The sequence below is a fragment of the Macrobrachium nipponense genome, chromosome 1, assembly GCF_015104395.2.
Source record: "Macrobrachium nipponense isolate FS-2020 chromosome 1, ASM1510439v2, whole genome shotgun sequence".
Classification (NCBI taxonomy): Eukaryota; Metazoa; Arthropoda; class Malacostraca; order Decapoda; family Palaemonidae; genus Macrobrachium; species Macrobrachium nipponense.
Window position 1 is genome coordinate 105710538 of NC_087200.1, and position 19724 is coordinate 105730261.

Genomic DNA, 19724 nt, shown 5'->3' on the forward strand with positions numbered 1-19724 from the left:
AAAGGTGAATATAGAGAAGAGAAAAAATGCATGTGTAATTTAGAATGACTAAAAAGTAAAATTGTAATAACATCAAATAAAAGTAGACAAAAAAAGTCTCGAAAAGTCCTAAAACTGCCTTCTAGCCCCACCCTAAGGGGACTTTCAGTGGCCTGCAGTCAATTGTAACTATATTGTAAGATATATTTGGCAACATAATGAAGTTAGAACAAGTCAGTGCACATATTAAACAATACTATGATAAATGGAACAAATAAAAGCTTTAAATACTACAGTATAAAATAAATGAGGAAAATTTTTCTATGTAACTATGCACGAATCCCCCCAAAAAATCCATTTGATCCTATCGCAATGTAGGGTTAATAATGCAACACTATTGGTTAAATATTAGCGCATGCTGAGTCATAATAGCAGTAATAGGAGGATTTTGGCTATGTAACCACTCCATTGTCTGTTTAATTGCCACTATTTCAGAGTTTCAAATGTCAAATAAAAGGAACAAACAATAACATGACAAAACCTTCCCCAAAGTGTTTTACCCCACCCAAAACACTGCATTCCCATCAGTCCCCCTTACCGTAGGATAGAGTTGTAAGGCATAATTGTCCCCAGTGTTTTACTCCACCCAAAGCCCCGCATTCCTATTGGTCCCCCTGACCGTAGGATAGAGTTCAAAGGTAAATTATACTGTAAATCTTAAGTGCTCTGGCCAATTTTTAGTATAAATGTGTTTATACCTTGAAAGAAGATACCAAGTATGTTCTAAGGAAGACTGAAATCAGTGGTGGTAAACCTATTGGTCTAGAAAACAAGTTTCATATTTGTACCTAAAAAAAAAAAAAAATAAAAAAAAAAAAATGAATGAGCTCCTGTTCATTCATTTGTGTGCTGTGCAGTCTCAAGTTGTCATGGGGAAACCACACCTTCCGAATGAAGTCACTAAAAAAACTCCACCCAAAAAGTGACAGCATTATAGACTATCCAATCTTAAATAAGCAAGTTTAAATTTCTCTGAAACAAGAAAGGACAGTTTTCAGCCAATGACTATTTAATGTAACAGTCTTTAATTTTTTTGACAAATACACCTATTTTCTCCAATTAAGCGTTTACTTGCACTAGCACCACGAGTGAATTAGCAGGGTCAAGCTCAGATTTTGTTTTTTTCCCCAGGAAAGTTTCCCCAAGGTGTTTAAATTGTTTCGTGAATTAGAGATTTCACAAACTACTATTATGGGCATATAGAAAGGCTCATAACTTTTGCCCAAAATCACTGTTTAATCAACAGTGAACACATTTACCAAACTTTTAAGGAAAAGTGCAATCATGACTTGGGGGGGGGGGGGAGAGAGTTTCTATGCGTGCGATAAAACCCATGTAGTCCCAAAATAAGAAAAAAAATTTTGTCTCCATATTTAAAAACACATGGTTCTCCAAGTCTCACGTGGATATTGAGACTAATTCAACATTTTGCTTTATTTTCGTATCCAATTGGTTTCCTTATAAGTTTGCTAGTTTCGAGCTTTATCTCTGCGATCCCACCATCAATGATAGGGCTTCATTTTGCAGGGAAGTAACAGTAAATTGGGTATTTACTCATAAAATCGGTGGGGAGGGTAAAATAGTTTTAACAGATTAATCAAAATTTGGGAAGAGGAAGTATGTGGGCAGAATTACAGAGGGTCAGTGGGTATTTGGGGGAATTTGTAGGGAAACTAAGTTCTTTATGGTTCCTGTTGAACAACAAAACTGAGGTTTTGCTTGTGGTCATTAAACAGTACATATGATTGCCTGGCAAATGAGGGCTACAAACATTTACAGGTCAATCACAGTGTAAATTTTGTAGATCCACAAACTCATGCCCATACCAATACCAGAGAGAGAAGGTGGAGAGATGTAAAGAATTTAGTCCCAAAATATGGCAGATTTTAAAAAAATTTATATTTAGCCATTGCATATTTTAAATTGCACATTCATGACCCCTTTCGAAGGTTTCACGCCTTTGTGAAAGCTGCTGCTGAACTATCCTCCACTGAAAGGCAAGCTATTTCTTGCATATATTTTTATTATCGTGAAATATGCTGGAGTATTTTGTCTCCGTTAGCCTAAAGGCCGCTCAAATTTTTCGACATTGTCATGAAGTGTGCAGGGAAGGTAGTGCCCTTAAGGGGGCGGGGCCACCGGGGGGGCAAAGCCCCCTCCCACTAGGCCTAGGTAGGGGTACGGTGCCCTAGGTTAGGCGGTTTGTTTGGTTAGGTGGTGCCCTGGTAATCACTTTTCTCTTGCTCTCATTCCACAGTAAAGTAGACTATGGCAGTTGAAGTTTTCCTATGTTATTTTACTTACTGAACAAGAATTTAAAGTAATATTTATTCAGACGACTGTAAACCCCAGAGGCCAGTACTAAACAGTGAAATACATTGGACACCCCAATCCCTAGTGGATGTCGTATCCGCAGTTATGTTCCTTGCAGTTTGTGGGGAACTAGTATTCTGTAGAATGGTAATTCTAAGCCCTCATTCCGCGGTAAAGTAGACTATGGCAGTTGAAGTTTTCCTACGTTATTTTACTTACTGAACAAGAATTTAAAGTAATATTTATTCGGACTACTAATTAACCCCCAGGGGCCGGTACTAAACACAGCGAATTACATTGGACGCCCCAATCCCTAGTGGATGTCTTATTCATGGTTAAGTTTCTTGCAGGGTTATTCTAAAGAATAGTTCCGCACGGACTGCAAGGAACGTAACCGCGGATACGACATCCTCACTAGGGATTGGGATGTCCAATGTACTTCGCCGTTTTAGTACTGGACCCTGGGGGTTAATTACAGTCATCCGAATAAATATTTAAATTCTTGTTCAGTAAGTAAAATAATGTAGGAAAACGTCAACTGCCATAGTCTACTTTACCGCGGAATGAGGGGTTAGAATTACCTGTAGAATTACCCTGCAAGAAACGTAACCACAAGTACGACATCCACTAGGGACTGGAGCGTCCAATGTATTTCGGGGTGTTTAGTACTGGCCCGTTGGGGTTAGTAATTACATTGTCCAAGTATATACTATAAATTCTTGTTCAGGAAGCAAAATAACTTATGAAAATCAACTGCTATAATCTACTTTACCGTGGAATGAGCTTAGAATTACCCACTCATCCCTTGGGATGCAAGTAAAAATCCAAAGATGAGATCCCTAGTAGCCTATGTCTAATCTTTAGTTTAACTATAATTTTCCTAAACTCATTGTAGGCCCAATTAAGACCGACTACAGAGACTCCTGTGTTAAAAGGAATTCTTAAGGAAACTATCAAGTCCAAAAACACATTAAAATATTTGAAAAACATCCCAGTGATAAAATTTTACATTGGCTTTTGTCCAAAGGAAATTGTTACAATGTAATCACTACCAATAAATACAGGCAGACCAGCAATAAAATTGACAAACCCTCATAATCCGCAGTTAACCATTAACTTGACATAAAAATATGATTAGCCTAGTTAATTCATACCTTCAGCCTACAATCAACATAGAAGTAGTATAATAGGTAGGTAGGTACTAATCCTCAATAGGTAATACAGTGAAAGAAAACAACTTACCCAATTTTCACCAATATTACAACTCTATATCAGGACACTTCTGCAGCACCAGTTAATGAGTGGAATGCATACAATTCAACTACAAAAGTTAGGGAGCTGCGATACTTGTCAACTCAAAAAGAGAAAGTACAATGAGTCAATGACCAAAAATAAGTAGTCTTTACAGTAGCAGCGGTCGGCAGACGATAGATGGCAGCATGGCGCGATGGCACTGAAAATTAGATGAGAAATTTCCGTCAAGAAATTGTCTAAATTATGTCTCAAATTTATTTTAATGTTAAACATTATATTCTAACTTAATTTGACAAACTTGCGACGCCTTGACAACAGATCGAACTGGTGAGTGCCACTGAAATGTTCACATTTTCAAGATTATAAATCGCAAAATATGTAGTGTGAGAGAGAGAGAATGTATATAAATGACGAAGTAAGTCATAACAATAAAAATAAAAACCTTCTCTAAAATATAACATGGGATACATAATAGACTTGGCAAAATATTGAAAAAATTTATATGACGAGAAACGGATATCTGAAGCGGGTCTCTACCATAGATGTATAGTCCTCTCTATATCCATGGTCTCTACTAATGGTACTGAAAAGTGCACCACAAGCAAGTCGACATGTAATATGAATGACTTAAAATCCGAACCCCGTTGACAAAGATAAAATCATCAGTATCACTCATTTGCATTTCCTAAAACAGGGTTCACGATAGTCGGGTATAACGTTATGGTAAATTCTTTGCGTTGTAGACCATAGGGCAACACAACATTCGCAATTTATGCGGTTATCTAAAACATTCAAAAGCATTCTCGTTATGATAATGGTATACTATTTTCCATGCTTTGAAATAACCCTCGAGACTTTTATTATGGTACGATCTTTATTTCATAAACATTCTTAGTAATCTACAGCATTGGTCTAATGGAAGCCAGCAAACAACTTTCGGTGTACTTGCAACTGATATGTAAACACGGCCTTTCAGAGGCAGACGTATGATTTGCTGACAGATTGCCGACGTGGCCCACCATCTTGCCATTCCCATATTGAAAGGTCTCTGTCCAGCTCATAAAATACTATACTTTATTATTATTATTATTATTATTATTATTATTATTATTATTATTATTATTTTGTTAAAGATGATGGCAGCATCAGTGGAATTGATTTTATATATGGTCTTTTCAATTCTTCTTATTATTCTCTTCTCATCAGGGCTGATACTTGCTAATAGCTGGCCGATGTTCATATCTCGGTGAAAGAAATGTTTTCTAAAAATAATAATTTATTGATATGATAACAAAAGTGGTTAACAAATCTTAGTCTAAGGGCGTAACGGAATTCCAACGTTTCCAACCGTATCATCGGTTCATTTTCAAGGAAAGGTGAGCTTGAACTGATTGGAATGGGGTCGTTCGGCGGTATTTATTGTGTCCCAGGTGCTCTGTCTGATGGGCGCTGCGTTTTCATTGGCTGAACAGAGGATTAAGATTTAAGTCCCTGAGTCAAGCCGTCTTGCAGAGGTGGAAGCTCGCACTGCTCTTCTCGTGCGGACGCTGGAGACTGGGAGCGTAGTATTGGGAAGGTCATTGCCGATAGACGGGGCCACCTGATTGGCCCGTTCGATCGGCTCTATGGTGCTGGCGGGCGGCGGCCTACGTGCCACCGTCGGGAGGAGTGAAGTCTCTTGGGTGGTGTTGAGGCTGGGTCTCTCCTTCCCGATGTGTAGGGCCTCCAAGAGGCGGAGGCGACGGTGGTCTGCTGCCTTATCGATAATTCTGATATTAGGAATAATGTCATTCCTAGTTATCCTGGTATTGTGGACGTTTTTGGCATGATTATGGATGGCGCCTTCCTGAGCGTGGCAGGATATCCTCTTATTATTATTACCTCCTCCTTATTATTATTATTATTATTATTATTATTATTATTATTATTATTATTATTATTATTATTATTATTATTATTATTATTATTATTATTATTATTATTATTTAACCCAATTTCGCAGGGTGAAAATTACATTGCAAAAACAGGTTGTCCTCAGCACTCGAACTATTGTGGGCAAGGCATCTGCTTTTGGATCTAAGCAATGTCTGGCATAAATGGTTACTGTAAATTACTGGACTTTCCTTGAATAAAGTCACTGCACACTAACTAAACAGTGAGGGGCAATGACTAAACACTAACACTCACTATACACCAACACTCATTAAACACTCACACTTACTATACACTCACACTCACTAAACTCACCCACTTAACACACTCACACTCACTAAACATAGCACCTACTATATGCACTCACACTCAATAACACTAAACACTCACTGAATATGCAACACTAACTAGGCACTCACTATACACTAAATGCTCAATAAACACTCATAAAACACTAAACAATCTCTAAATACTCACTTCCTAAACACTCTGTAAACATTTACTAAACACACATTTAATCCTAAATATTAATCAAACACTATGTACTCACTAAACATTCACCAAGCCAAGTACTCACTATACACTAAACATTCACCGCATACTCACTATGTACTAAACACTCACTATACACCAACACTCACTAAATCTTCAACACTCATTAAACAATAAATAATCACTAAACCCTAAATCTCATTAAACTTCTAAACACTCATTAAAGATTAGTCACTGAACATTCACTATATTCAGTCATTAACTACTCACTAAACACTTTAAACACTAAAATTCACAAAATATTCACTAAACTAAAATACACAAAATATTCACTAAACACTCATTAAGCATTCATTAAATACTTACACACTAAACATTCACTAAACCCTAAATGCTAAAAATTCACTAAACACTAACTCACTGAACATTTGCTACACACTAGCACACCAAACATTCACTGAATACTAACATACTGAACATTCCCTAAACACTTACTCATTAGCATTTCAGTGTTTTTGAAAACACAAAATCATTGTTACAATCTTTTAATGTCCCAACCTCGTTTTTTTTTTTTTTTACCTATAATATAACACACTAAAAGGAATGTTGATCAATAACAGCCCTAAGGAAAACAACAACAGAATATATAAAATCCCATGTTTGGACTGTCCCTTTTTTTTTATGTCGGCTAACATAACAAAGATTTAGAAGCACGAGTGAAACAGCATAAGTATTCTGTCAAAACTGAGTAAATATCCAATGCTATATTCCTTCATTAAAGTGTAACCTTTCACAGGATAAAATGGACCGAGAGCTCGGTGATTGCCAGATCGAAAGACCTCTCCACGAAATCTTTTAGAATCTTCTATTATACAGCTTACCTCCAGCTGCAATTTTAACCTTAGCCATGGCATGTATTATTTAGACCCTATACTTGTAGTGCCCTATTTGATCGAGCATTATTACGTATACCAGGCTACATATGAGCCACTATTGTTTCTGGTGACCTATTTTACGGTAATCCCTTTCACTAAGGATAATTACCATCAAAATAAGATAAACCATAACTGTTTAAACAATGGGAAAGGCGTCCTTTACATTTTAACGATGAATTTAAAACTTCACCTAAGTGAATCAGTTCAATATCAAGACACCTGTGTAAGTCAATCTTACACTTGTCAACCAAAATTCTTGCTGCTTATTTAATGCATTCTACTGTTAATACCCCCAAGAAGGTCTATAAGTCTAGGCAGACAATCGTCCATAAAAGAGACCACATAAACTTGGTTTTGACGTAGACCCAAATAGTAGCTTTCCTCTGTCTTGGGTCCCCTTTATTAAAAGCACTGATTCATAGCTCGTGATCTGCGACTTTCGTAGCTTAGTTGGAAGGGATTCTTGTTACACATGTTGGGGAACTGGCAATAATTTCCCATTATCTAAATACAGAAGTGGTAGCTTTCGTTCTTTCAATTATCACTCCAAGGAAAATTTTCTTTTGTGTAACTTAAGTGTATCCTATCTGTTTAGTTTTTAAAATGCTGTAAGCGAAAGTTAATGAGCTGCTGTGGACATGGAATATATTTAAATACTTACCCCGGCCGCGATTTTTACGAAAAAAAAATGTCTCAGATATCATTAGATCGCAAATCTAATTTTTCTCTTTAGTAATGCTGCGGTCTGTTAATACGTTAAAAACTGCAAAGCAAAATTTCTCCAACATTGTTCTTTCAAGTGGCAGAAACTTGGTAACTCAAAAAATGACAATGTCAATATCTTTCAAGCATAACAACTTTGCGGGAAATTTAATATCTGTAAGAAGAACATTGAAGCAAACCAAAAATGCTAATGCCATCGACATCACTTGCCTAGATTGCAACCAGTTTTGTGTGGTGGAGAATAATTCTATTGGGACTAGACCTCACCTAGCTCAGATGATAACAGATGTGTGCTTCATCGCTCATTCATATCATAGGTTCCCTCAAGTCCATGTATGTTGCATACAGCTTTTCCTTAAACTCTCGGTAGTCTCGCACACTTGTTTCATAACAAAACACACTTGATCGCTACATCCCTTATTGGTTTACATCTCTCCTAGTTAATAAGTTAACACTCTGCCTAACACTTTAATTATACCGAATAATTCAATTTCCTTGTCACACTTACATTCAGATCGACCGCCTCATCTTATTTTATCTTGTCTTATCTTCCATGCATAGTTTAGACAGTCACCACCGTACCTGTCCTCAGGAAACAACCTTTATATTTGTATGCTATACTTTCTCTTTGATTTTGTAACTGATTGCGAGTAACTATGAATTCACCATCTTGAATTTTTCAAGTTCACGCTTATTTTTAATTTCAGATTAGGCTACCTGCTGAATGGATGGATGCAGGTATATAGTTCCATGGATGGATGTTGTGCATAAAAGTCATTGTTCTGATATTTTTGTTTCATCTTATCTCCATTAATCTATATTCAGATGATGTTAGATTGTGTACCCACGTTAAGTCTGAGACATGCTGGTCACAGTCTTTAATATAATGTTCTAAATTCTTTAATACATGGACAGAAAATTTGGCTGGTGGTGGTCCTTGAGCAAAAGCAAGACGACCAAATGACTATGGTGGAGCATGAAGATGAAAGGGCTCCAGGGTACGGCATTGGCTCCCGGACTCATGTACCAACTAAAGGGTTATTTGATTATATGAATTTATTATTTAGACAACTTTATCGTACATTCGGAGAGAAAAAGAGACTTTATTTATGTTTAAGATTTCAGGAATTGTAGTGTTCGCGAGATGTTTGATGAAGTTGTTTGCTCCTTTCACATCGAGGCAGACGATAACAACATCATCCAGCGTAGTCCGGATTTGTAGGATAAGACGCAGACCAGTTATTTAGTAGTTCGTTTCCTAATACTAATTAACCACTTGATATTAGAATGTATTAACAGATTGCAGTAGTCCTAAAGCATGTGAGTAATTTTTAAAGATGTGTGCAGTTATAACATTATTGATTACGGTTTATTTAATGCCATTTCCAGATGTTTTTAGTTTACTAGGTAGTAGCCTAGCTAGGCTAGGTACTATACTACTAGGTAGTAGGTAGGTACCTAGGTAGTCCTTCAAGTAGCCCAGTGGGTATAGCCTGGGTAGTAGGTATATCCTAGCCTAGTAGGTACGTACCTACCTAGGTATCACTGGATAACAACGGGAGGAGACACATTACTAACTACTAGGTAGCTACCTACGCATGAAGTTAGGGTAGCCTATTGAAGTTTAGGAATGTTTTTGGCTTAGGCCTAACAGTAGGTAGCTTGTTGCAACGCTTTCAAGACGACATGTGACAGTTTGTACCTAAGGCTAGGTATTAGGCTATGCATGGTCAATTCGCCTGTCTGTGGCAGGTCTATCAACAGTGGTGATTGGCCGAAGGATGTACCTATCCTAATTGATAGCCTTGGGGATCCTATTGTATCAGTTACCTAAATGTAGTACCTAGTAGTACTACTATTGTCTGTGGCCAGTTTGCCGAAAACATAGGGTAAACAACCGACTGGACTAGCCGAGCCACTGACTACCACGTTTGTGGCCATCGTTCCCGAAAAAATACTTTTACACGTCCTGACACTGGAGATGGTCATCAGTCATGAGTTGTTGGTGATGAGAGGATGAGCCTGAGACCTCTACTCTCCTTTTGAAATAAGTATTTTCTCCAAATTTAGAAATTAAGGCCATATTTTAAGATTAAACAGAGGGTAATGAAAAGTCTGGCCATACGCAGTGCACTCTACCTCCATGACACTTTCGAGATTTTTTTCTTACAACTATAAATATTCAGTAGACTGATGCCATCTTGATGTTTGCGGAGTCGCTTGTGTCAATAAACTTCCCATTCCATTCGCTAAATTGGCACACCACTTATACCCATAGACGCTGGGGCACTTTCTTCACAAACATTGTAAACAACGACTTCCAACCATTACTTTTTTAAGGAAACTACGTTTTTGGTAGAAGAAGAAGAAGCGTGCACTAGATAATTATTTAAATAGTTGAATGGCAGTATAAGGCCATGAATTTCATAAATATTTTTACATATTCAGGATTGTTAATTTGAAAATATTCGTTGTTGAAAAAGTAACTAGATTCCTGACTCAAATATCAACAGTTTTGGTTGGGAACGGTACCTATGGCATTCTTCGCGCTCTTCAATTGTTTATCAGTGTTGCCAATTGGTATGTGTTTACCCTCTAAACTGGGTATAAGACTTACACAGAACCAGGAAAATAAGTGAAGTTAGCATATCAATTTGTAGTATATATACATATTAGAGCAATTTTATCATTACTGCAGTACTATGACAACTAGAATTCATGGAAACAGTTTGTAAATGCATTGGCGTATGTGTAAAGCTCCACTAGATTGGCAGCGATGAGTCATTTTGCCGTCGTCTGCTCGTATGTACTTCAGAAATATCTGTAATTTTTTGGGGTTAATTTGGTTGCAAAAAAGGGATAATAGACATGAATTAAATAAACATTTTTGTACATGAACTTTCCTGTCAGACATATACTTAGTTCAAAGGAGGCCTTTCAGAACTCTCTAAGTTCCTTTTTGAGCGAGTTTCTTGAAGAGTTCATTTGCCTTACAAAGATGCAAGATGTCGCACAGGCGGCCGTCGCCTTTGTCAGGAGGTGAAGAAGGTCTTTAGGCTCGTCTGAACGACGATCGCCATACATCTTTTCTTATCGCGCATTGTAGCATGAAGGCACTCGATGCGGCTCTCCATAACGCCCCTAAGGTGACCTTTCAGGATGCTTAGCGTTTTATGCATTCAGGACGCTCAGCAAGAACCTTGCTAAGATACCGTTTAGAACATACAAAGACGCAAGATGTCGCACAGGCGGACACCGTCTTTGTTAGAAGGTAAGGAAGGTCCTTAAGGCCCTTCTCGAAGACGATCGCCGTACGTCTTCTTATAGTGCTCACACACTTCAGGAGCAGCGTGCGGCTCTCCAGGACGCCTTGCAGGTGGCCTTTTATGCATCACTGAGATGCCGTTCAGAATACTTGGTGTTCTATGAACCAATACGCTCGGCAAGACTCTCCCGACGACGTCTTTTGAAAACGCTCAACGTTCTAAGCATTGAGACGTGAGGAAGCTTTTGAAGATGCTCGACGTCCCACACATAGAGACGCTCACCAGGACGCTCTGGAAGATGCTCGACGTCGTAAACATTGGGACGCTGGCCAGGACGCTTTTTGGAAGACGCTTGATGTCTTGCATATCTCATAAGGAATACGTAGCAGGACGCCCTTCAGACGAGTAAGCGCCCTATGCTTCAAGGCCTTCAGATAGAGGATCCCTTATTCTACTCTCTTGCAGTGGGTGTCGTTGAAGAAGGAAGGAGCTTGGTCTCGTCAAGATGTCTACTTCGCTTTCTACGAAGGGAGCGTTCAATAGAATCCATGACTTGATGAATTCCAGAAAAACTTTAACCAGATTTCGGCGTTCGGGACTGCGCTGCCGAAGGGGAACATTAGGGTCCTGCCTATCGTAAGCCCGGTCTCTGACCAGGAATCCTGCCCCTTCCTCGATTTCGGTGAGAATCGGGAAGACTATATGCTCGAATTCCTGGATTACTTTCAGTCATGTAAGTGGGTTTCCCCCATTAGCAAGATACTAATTGTTTTGTCAATAAACGCTTTGTCAAGTAAGTGGATGACCCCTCATTGACAAAAATGAAACTCTTTGTCTCGTAAATGGGTTAGTTCTCATTGATAAAGATCTTAATAACATTTTATTGCGTAAGCGGATAAGCTCTCATTGACAAGATTCGGAAGAACTCTCATTCATTAGTCAGAGGCTCGTCCATGAAAAAGACTTGTAGATGACGTCCATGAAGTCTTAGGTCCAATAACATAAGAAGCTTGAACTGTCCTTTTCGGTCCTCGGTTCTCACTTGAGGATCTCCTTTGAATAATATTAATTCGTTCTCTTGGCGAAGAGAACGAAGACAGACGATTTCCATTCTCTCTCTTCCTCGTCGAGGAAAGAATGTAGTAGAGAATTAACTGTCCAAGTGACTACAATACTTACGTATTTTATCTTGGCGTTATATTACTACTGTATGGTTCAAGTCATATACGCATATCGTAGTTACCTCTAAGGATGGCAACCAAAAGGACTGTTATTCTAAGTGTATTTAATCGGTCCTCCCTGCAACCTTTCAGGAGTTTCCGGTGTAAGGACAAAGCTAAAAGGTATTGTTACGACAACACCAACTCAGCTTCTGCATTTAGCGAATTCTGTTTCGCTTAAATATGCCTGCTGGAGAGTTTCCTTCTGCTCGAGAATAATAACAAACATATTCCTTCGTAGAATAGAGTTGCTGGCAACTCAGGTAGAATAGTGCGAGATGATGATTGAAGGCTGCTGTCACTGTGGATGAAGCAGTATATTTAATCGGTACTCCCTGCAACCTTCCAGGAGTTTCCGATTTACCATTTGGATATTTAAGGGTAGTGTTACGACAACACAAACTCAGCTTCTGTATTTAGCGAATTCTGTTTCGCTTTAATATGCCAAATTAAGAGTTTCTTTCTGTTCAAATAATAACAGACCTATTCCTTCGTAGAATAGAGTAGCTGGCAACTCAGGCATAAGATTGCGAGAAGGTGAACGTAAGCTGCTGTAACTGTACACCAACTCAGTACCAGCTAGCTCGCTGTCATGGGCGGTCGGTTACGTCTCTCTCTCCCGCGGGATTAACTGACTAATCGTATCTCTGCCCTACAATCGCGGACTTAGCCTAGGATTGAGGGGAATTCTAACATGCATTGAATAAACATTGCCTTCGTTTGCGAAACAATTTTCAACAGAGATATCTCTTAGACCTTTCGGTGCTCTTTACCGCACCGTAACAGGATTCTATAAGTCTACCGCAGCATAGCACTATAATAATGCTCTCCTGCTTAGGCAAAGCGCAGCCTTATTAGGGAAGGAAGCATGCTCGGTAGGGGAAGGAATGAGTCTGCTGGGGACCATTTACTCCCTGATGAAGTTTGTTTCCCTGAATAGACTGCAATTCAGTCCTGTAGTTTTTTCCTACCGGAAAAAATGAAATAATATCCAAGATCTAGAAACGATTCTGAACATCTCGCAATGCTTCAAGTATCACCTCAGGTGATAGTGGAAAAGTACCAGGCATCTGGAGAGGGTGTCAGATGTCCTGGCACATAATCTGCAAGAATTTTAAGCAATTCGGTCGTCCATACATTTGTCCCAGGGAAACAGATCAACTCTCTCGATCGACGGCAACATATACTGACATCCGAGTAGAATCTTCGATTGGAAGTATATTGAGAGTTGTTGAGACTTTAGGGACGTCCTTTGATACATCTCTTTGCAATGTTTAGGACGAAGAGGCTTCCCCTACTCTGCTCCCTTATTCTCGATCTGGGAGTGGTAGCAATAGACGCCATCCTATGGTATTGAACAGGGATGGATGTTTAGTCTCTTTTCCCCTATTTCAAACTTTTGGGAGATGTAATAAGATAATTCTTGGCGTCAGAGGGAGAGAGAAGAACACTGATCGCCCCATGTGGGCCTTCGAGAGGATGGGTTCACAGAGGTCACGTCCTTCCTAGAGTCGGTTTACTCTAACAGCTTCACTCCGAGACTAATGGCAAATGTCATTGCCAAGGCAAAGGAGTGCTGCCTATCTTGCATTATACCAATCGGAGTGGGCCGTTTCTGGAAATAGTGCAGGAAAAAATGGCGTTCTTACACCTTGACCTCTGTGAATTGCATTACCGTCTTTCCTTTCCGTCTGGAGAATTGGATAAGCTGTCAATCCCGACTATTAAAGAATACGGGAGCATGTTGTTGACGGCCTTTGGGCTTAGAGATTTGGATCTGTCAAACAACAAAGCCCTTCACGATCTTAAGGTCTGTGGAAGTCTCGAAACTGTCCAGATCGAAGATTCCAGCATGGAACTTAGACGTAGTCTGAAGTTCCCGATGTCGAAGCATTTCGATCCTCTCCTTTCTGTAAACTTAATGCACATGACCAGAAAGGCTAATTTTTTAACCACTCTAGCTACGACAAAGAGGGTTAGGGAGGTTTTAAGCCATCATCAGACGTTTTGGCTTTAGAGAACATAATGCGGTGTGTTCTCTAAACCTTCTGTTCTTGCCTAAGAATGAAAACCTGTATAACCCTTTGCCCAGGAGCTTGGAAGTCAAGGGGATGGCATAAATTATTGGGCAGGAGCCAGAGAGAGTCCTGTGCCCTGTCGGGTCTCTCAAGTTTTATCTAGATAAAACTAAGAAAGTCAAGGTCCTTCGGACAATCTGCGGTGTTCCGTAAAAAGACCAGACTTGCCCATGTCGAAGAACGGCCTGGCGTTATTGTTAAGGAGTTCTTTCAAAGAGGCTCATTCGTCATGTTTGGACAAAGATTTGAAATCTTTTAAACTGAATGCTCACGAGGTGAGGGCGCGGCCTCGGAAGCATTTCAACAGAGCATGGCACTCAGTAACATCCTGAGTGCCGCGTTTTAGCGAAGCAACTCTGTGTTCGCTTCACACTACCTGAGGGATGTGAAGACGACATATAAGATCTGCTGCTCGCTAGGACGTACGTCCCCGGTTCTACCAGGAACGTAGCACTGAAACAAGAAGTCAAGACCATGCTGAGCAAAGGACCTGTGGAGATCGTGCGAGATCAGTCACCGGGTTTTTACAGCAGACTCTTAATGGTGGAGAAGTCTACGGCGGGCTGGAGACTGGTGATAGATCTCTCTCCCTTGAACCGTTGCGTTTGCCAGACTCAGTTCACGACGGAAACAGCACACTCAGTGCTCGATTCCATCAGGGAGAATGATTTCTTGCTTTTGGTGGACCTGAAGGATGCTTAGTTCCAAATACCCATCCACCAGTCCTCCAGGAATTACCTCCGCTTTATCCTCAATGGGACGGTGTACCAATTCAGGACACTTTGTTTTGGTCTCTCAACCGCCCCACAGGTGTTCACGCGAGTGTTCACTCTGGTGTTGGCTTGGACCCATTCAGTCAGGATACATCTGATGAGGTATCTTGACGATTGGCTGGTCCTGGCGAGCTCCCGCTCGCAGTTGCTACAGGACAGAGATCGACGCCTCAACTTATGCCACTATCTGAGGATCTTGGTAAATGTTGAGAAGTCAGATCTCGAACCCAAGCAGAGGATAAAGTACCTGGGCATGCTGATCGATACGGTAGCAGCGCGAGTCTTCCCCGCAGACTCGCGAATCAGCAGGATCAGGGAGGCAGCTGGACAGTTCCTGTCATGACAGGAATGGTCAGCTCAGCAGCGGCAAGTCATGATCGGTCACCTGTTGTCACTAGAGAAGTTAGTCCCTCATGGGCGTCTTCACCTGCGGTCTCTTCATTGGAGAGTAAAGGAGTGCTGGTCACAGGCATGGGACCCACAATCCTTCCTGGTTCCTCTCATGGAGGAAGTAAGGGAGGACCTGGCCTGGTGGCTAGAGGACAGGAACCTCTTAATACAAGTGCTCCCGCGCACTCCCCCTCAGGAGATGCTTCTGTTCTCAGACGCATCGACTGAGGGTTGGGGTTCACACCTGGAAGAGTTGCTGATTGCAAGAGTTTGGAACCATCACGACAGGCACCTTCACATCAACCTCTTGGAACTCAAGGCTGCGTTCCTCATACTCCAAGAGTTCCGGTTACGACTGATGGGACACTCAGTGGTGTTGATGAGCGATAACACCACGGTAGTGGCATACATCAACAGACATGGGGGCCTAGTGTCCCTCCCGTTGCACCAGTTGACGATGCAGGTGCACGAGTGGGCCGTAGCTCACTCAGTAGAGCTGTCAGCCAGATACATTCCAGGCAAGAGGAATGTAGTGGCAGACAAGTTCATCTGCCATAGTGGTAACTCCCTCCCTCTCTTTCGCTGGAAGTGTTATAAGTATTTTTTGAGAGAACAGATAGATAAACACTCACTCTCTCTCTCTCTCTCTCTTACCGAGATGAAAGAATTTTTATGGTACTAGTATGTAAAATGTTTATTGATAATTTCAGTTATTTAATAATAATAATAATAATAATAATAATAAAACTGTAATTACAAAATTCATAATGGTAGCATTTTAAAGAGATGAAAATTGCCTTTCCATTTCACTTGTAAGGATAACCCCTCTTTCTTACTGAGATGAGAGAATTTTTATGGTAATTGCACGTGTTTATTTTATTTTCAAAAAATAATAATAATAATAATAGAAGTATGTAGTAATAATACGATAACTAATTTCAAATGAAAATTCTTCCCTTCGTCTTTTTCTGTATCAATTTCCCTACCTCATAACTCCAGTGACGCTCGGAGCTGGGAAAGTAACAATGCCATACAATGGTCAACGAATTTTAATGGTGTATGTAATTCTCTCTCTCTCTCTCTCTCTCTCTCTCTCTCTCTCTCTCTCTCTCTCTCTCTCTCTCTCTCTCTTTTACTGAGATGAGATCATTTTCATGGACATGTATGTAATAAGTTTATCATTAATATTTTCCAATAATAATACGTACTATAACTGTAAGTACAAAATTCATATCCGAGTATTTTAAATACAATAATCATTCCATTTCTCTCTTTTAAATACTGTAAGGACAACTCTCACTCTCTCTCTCTCTCCACAAGATACTTGTCATACATTTGGTGTTTCTATTTCTTCCTTTTATCTCTATCGCTCTCAGCAGAAGAATTGATAGACAGACAAACATAATTGCACAGTCCTCTCTTTCTCTCTTCTCTGGAGAAATATATGTATTTATGGGAGGGGAAAAAAGTTGCCTACAGACGTTCATTTCAATCTTTTGAAACCTTGAGGAGTTATTCTCTCTCTCTCTCTCTCTCTCTCTCTCTCTCTCTCTCTCTCTCTCTCTCTCTCTCTCTCTCTCTCTCTCTCTCTCTCTCTCTCTCTCTCTCTGTGCTATTGGCTGTTTATATATTTCTAATGGTAAAATGTTTAAGATGACTTTAAAATGATATTAATAATACCAATTCAATGGTATATTTGATGTAGGATAATACTTTAGGTAGACATTTGTTATTTGTGATTTCACATACAATTGCTTCCTTTGTAAAAAGAAAATGGATGTCTCAAATAGTAACAGTATGAAAGAAAACGTGCATGACTGAATACTTATGGGGGGACTGAATTATTTTCACATAAGTAACTAAGTCATGCAGTACGTACATAGTATGTATTTATTTGTAACCATAAAATGTAAGTTTGTTCATGAAACTTACCTGACAGATATATATATAGCTGTATTTTCTGAAGTCCGACAGATTTTAAAAATTCGCGGCACACACAGTGGGCGGCCAGGTGGTAGTACCCATTCCCGCCGCTGGGAGGCGGATATCAGGAACTATTCCCATTTTCTATTCATATTTTTTTTCTGTCGCCGGTCGGTAAACAACTGTTTACAGACCTCCGCCTAGGATTTTGAAACTTCATTAGCCACTTAAGTATCCTAATTATTCTTTCGATTATTAACTTGTATTTGTGGCTAGGCATACGCTATCGTAAATTTTTTCATTGCATTTGATGTCTGAAGCTAGTTAGCCTAGTTTCAGACTTTGTTGTCTGCATGGTAAGGTGAGGCTACCGGAACTTTCGGTAGACACTCGCTTAGTATATATGACGTTTACATGTTTTCTTTGCATAAGGTAATTAGTGTAATGTGTGACTGATTACGGAAGAAGGAGGATTCATTTACGCATTATAGAGCGTGTTAGAATCAGGAGTTTTCCTCCACAGTAAACAGAAGTTAGAAATAATGAACCTTCTAACCTCCTGTAGATTTTATTTTGCCTAACCCTGTGGTATGGCTTACGAGCCTAGAAGAAGTGTCTGCTAAAGGATTACATCAAGTAATCTTAGACTAAAGTGCTCGCTCTCCAATCAGTGTTGTGGAAGTGTAGTGGCCCTTGTGTTGTGGAGGGGGCGTCAGATCGGCCCCATAATGCCTCTAGGCTGGACCTCTGTCGGACTCCCAGGACTCAGGGAGAGGGCATGTCGAAAGCCGCAAGAGGGTTACGGGGGCTCCCCACCGATCTGGCGTCCCTTCGGCAGAACCTGTTGACTCTTCCCAGGCTGCTAAAGATCGTGCACGTGCACGAATCTTGAAGGATTGCTTCTCGTCCTCCGAGGCGTCCTCCCCACACAGGGGTGGGGTGGAGTTCTCGGAAGGACTCGCGCCCCCTAAAGAAGCTTTAGAGAAGAGGACGCTTCACGTCCTCTCTCTCGTCACGAGAGGATGAAAGAGTAAAGAGACCACATTTTCCCTTTTAGAAGAATGCACTGGCTCTTTTCCTAAGGGACATTTGAAGGAGGCTCATTCATCTTGCCAGAAGAGTGATTTGAGCCTCCTGCGAGAACGCTCATGTATATATCATTTATACATTATTAAGGAGGCTCATTCATCTTGCCAGAGAGTGATTTGAGCCTCCTGCGAGTGACCGCTCATGTATACATCATGTATACTTATTAAGGAGGCTCATTCATCTTGCCAGAAGAGTGATTTGAGCCTCCGCCGATGAACGCTCATGTTAATGAACGCTCATGTATATATCACTTATACATTATTAAGGAGGTTCATTCATCTTGCCAGAAGAGTGATTTGAGCCTCCTGCGAGTGAACGCTCATGAAGTTAGAGCTGTTTCAACCTCGCTAGCATTCCAAAAGAATTTGGTAATCAAGGACATTCTTGATTCCACCTTTTGGAGGAGCAACTCAGTATTCGTCTCTCCTCCTCATTGCGCTCCGTATACGTTATGTAACGTTCGCTTTACTTCGATAAAGCAAGCTGATAAGTTTGACGGCCGGCAAGCTGCTTTGCACAGTCAAACAACTTATGTCTCTGGTCGGCATAAGAAGGGCAATTTAGACGTGAGGAAGTTTTTTGGAGGTGCTCGACGTCCTATAAGTAGAGACATTCTCCAGGACGCGGCAAGCACCTTGCGGAAGACGAAAGCCATACGTCTTCCTTTAGTGTTCACACTCTTCAGGAGCAGCGTGCGGCTCTCCATGGAGACTCGCATGAGGACGTCCCTTAAAAATATTCAATGTCATACGCAAAACGCGGTTCGTCATAACATTGAGATGTTGGCAAGGTCGCTCGCCAGGACGCCTCTTGGCGGCTTGCATGCATCAAGGCGCTCAACGAGTTTTCCTCTCTGAAACGTCGTTAGAAGACTTGGTGTTCTCTGCTCAGACACGCTCGTAGCTAAGCAGGACGTTTTTTGAGGACGCTCAGCAGGACGCTAAGCAGGACGCTAAGCAGGACGCTCGGCAGGACGCTTTTGAGGACGCTCAGCAGGACGCTTTTGTGGACATTCGCCAGGACGCTTCGGTGGAAGCTCGGCAGGACGCTTTGCGAGAGCAAAAGACTTGTTGAAGGCGTCTTATTTGCTGTTGAGGACATTTCTTTACAGAAATTTTTAAAAGGATTCGAGTTAGCGGAGAGACATACCCGAATTTTTTCTTCGATCCCTCTTTCCTCTTCATCGATTTCTTTGAGAATCGGAAGATTATATACTCGATTCCTGGGTGACTTTCGGTCATGTTAAAGGGTTTTCCCCTATTAGCAAAGTGCTAATAGTTTTGTCAAGTCAGGACGT

The 19724-nt window shown here is 40.5% G+C and overlaps 2 protein-coding genes across 5 annotated transcripts in view; one reads left to right on the plus strand and one right to left on the minus strand.

Moving 5' to 3' along the window:
• Window positions 1–3749, minus strand: part of LOC135219519 (uncharacterized) — a 189724-nt gene extending 185975 nt beyond the window's left edge. The window contains exon 1 of the mRNA XM_064256349.1: window positions 3595–3749. The gene's annotated coding sequence lies outside the window, so the exon portion shown is untranslated. The remainder of the gene's footprint in view (window positions 1–3594) is intronic.
• Window positions 3750–8276: 4527 nt separating this feature from the next.
• Window positions 8277–19724, plus strand: part of LOC135219525 (GSK3-beta interaction protein-like) — a 48248-nt gene continuing 36800 nt past the window's right edge. Inside the window, exon 1 of one of the 4 annotated variants that reach the window (XM_064256361.1) lies at window positions 8277–8298. The gene's annotated coding sequence lies outside the window, so the exon portion shown is untranslated. Of the gene's footprint in view, window positions 8299–8801; window positions 9009–19724 lie in introns of those variants that run through there. The other 3 variants (XM_064256360.1, XM_064256359.1, XM_064256358.1) reach the window with 3 other exon arrangements.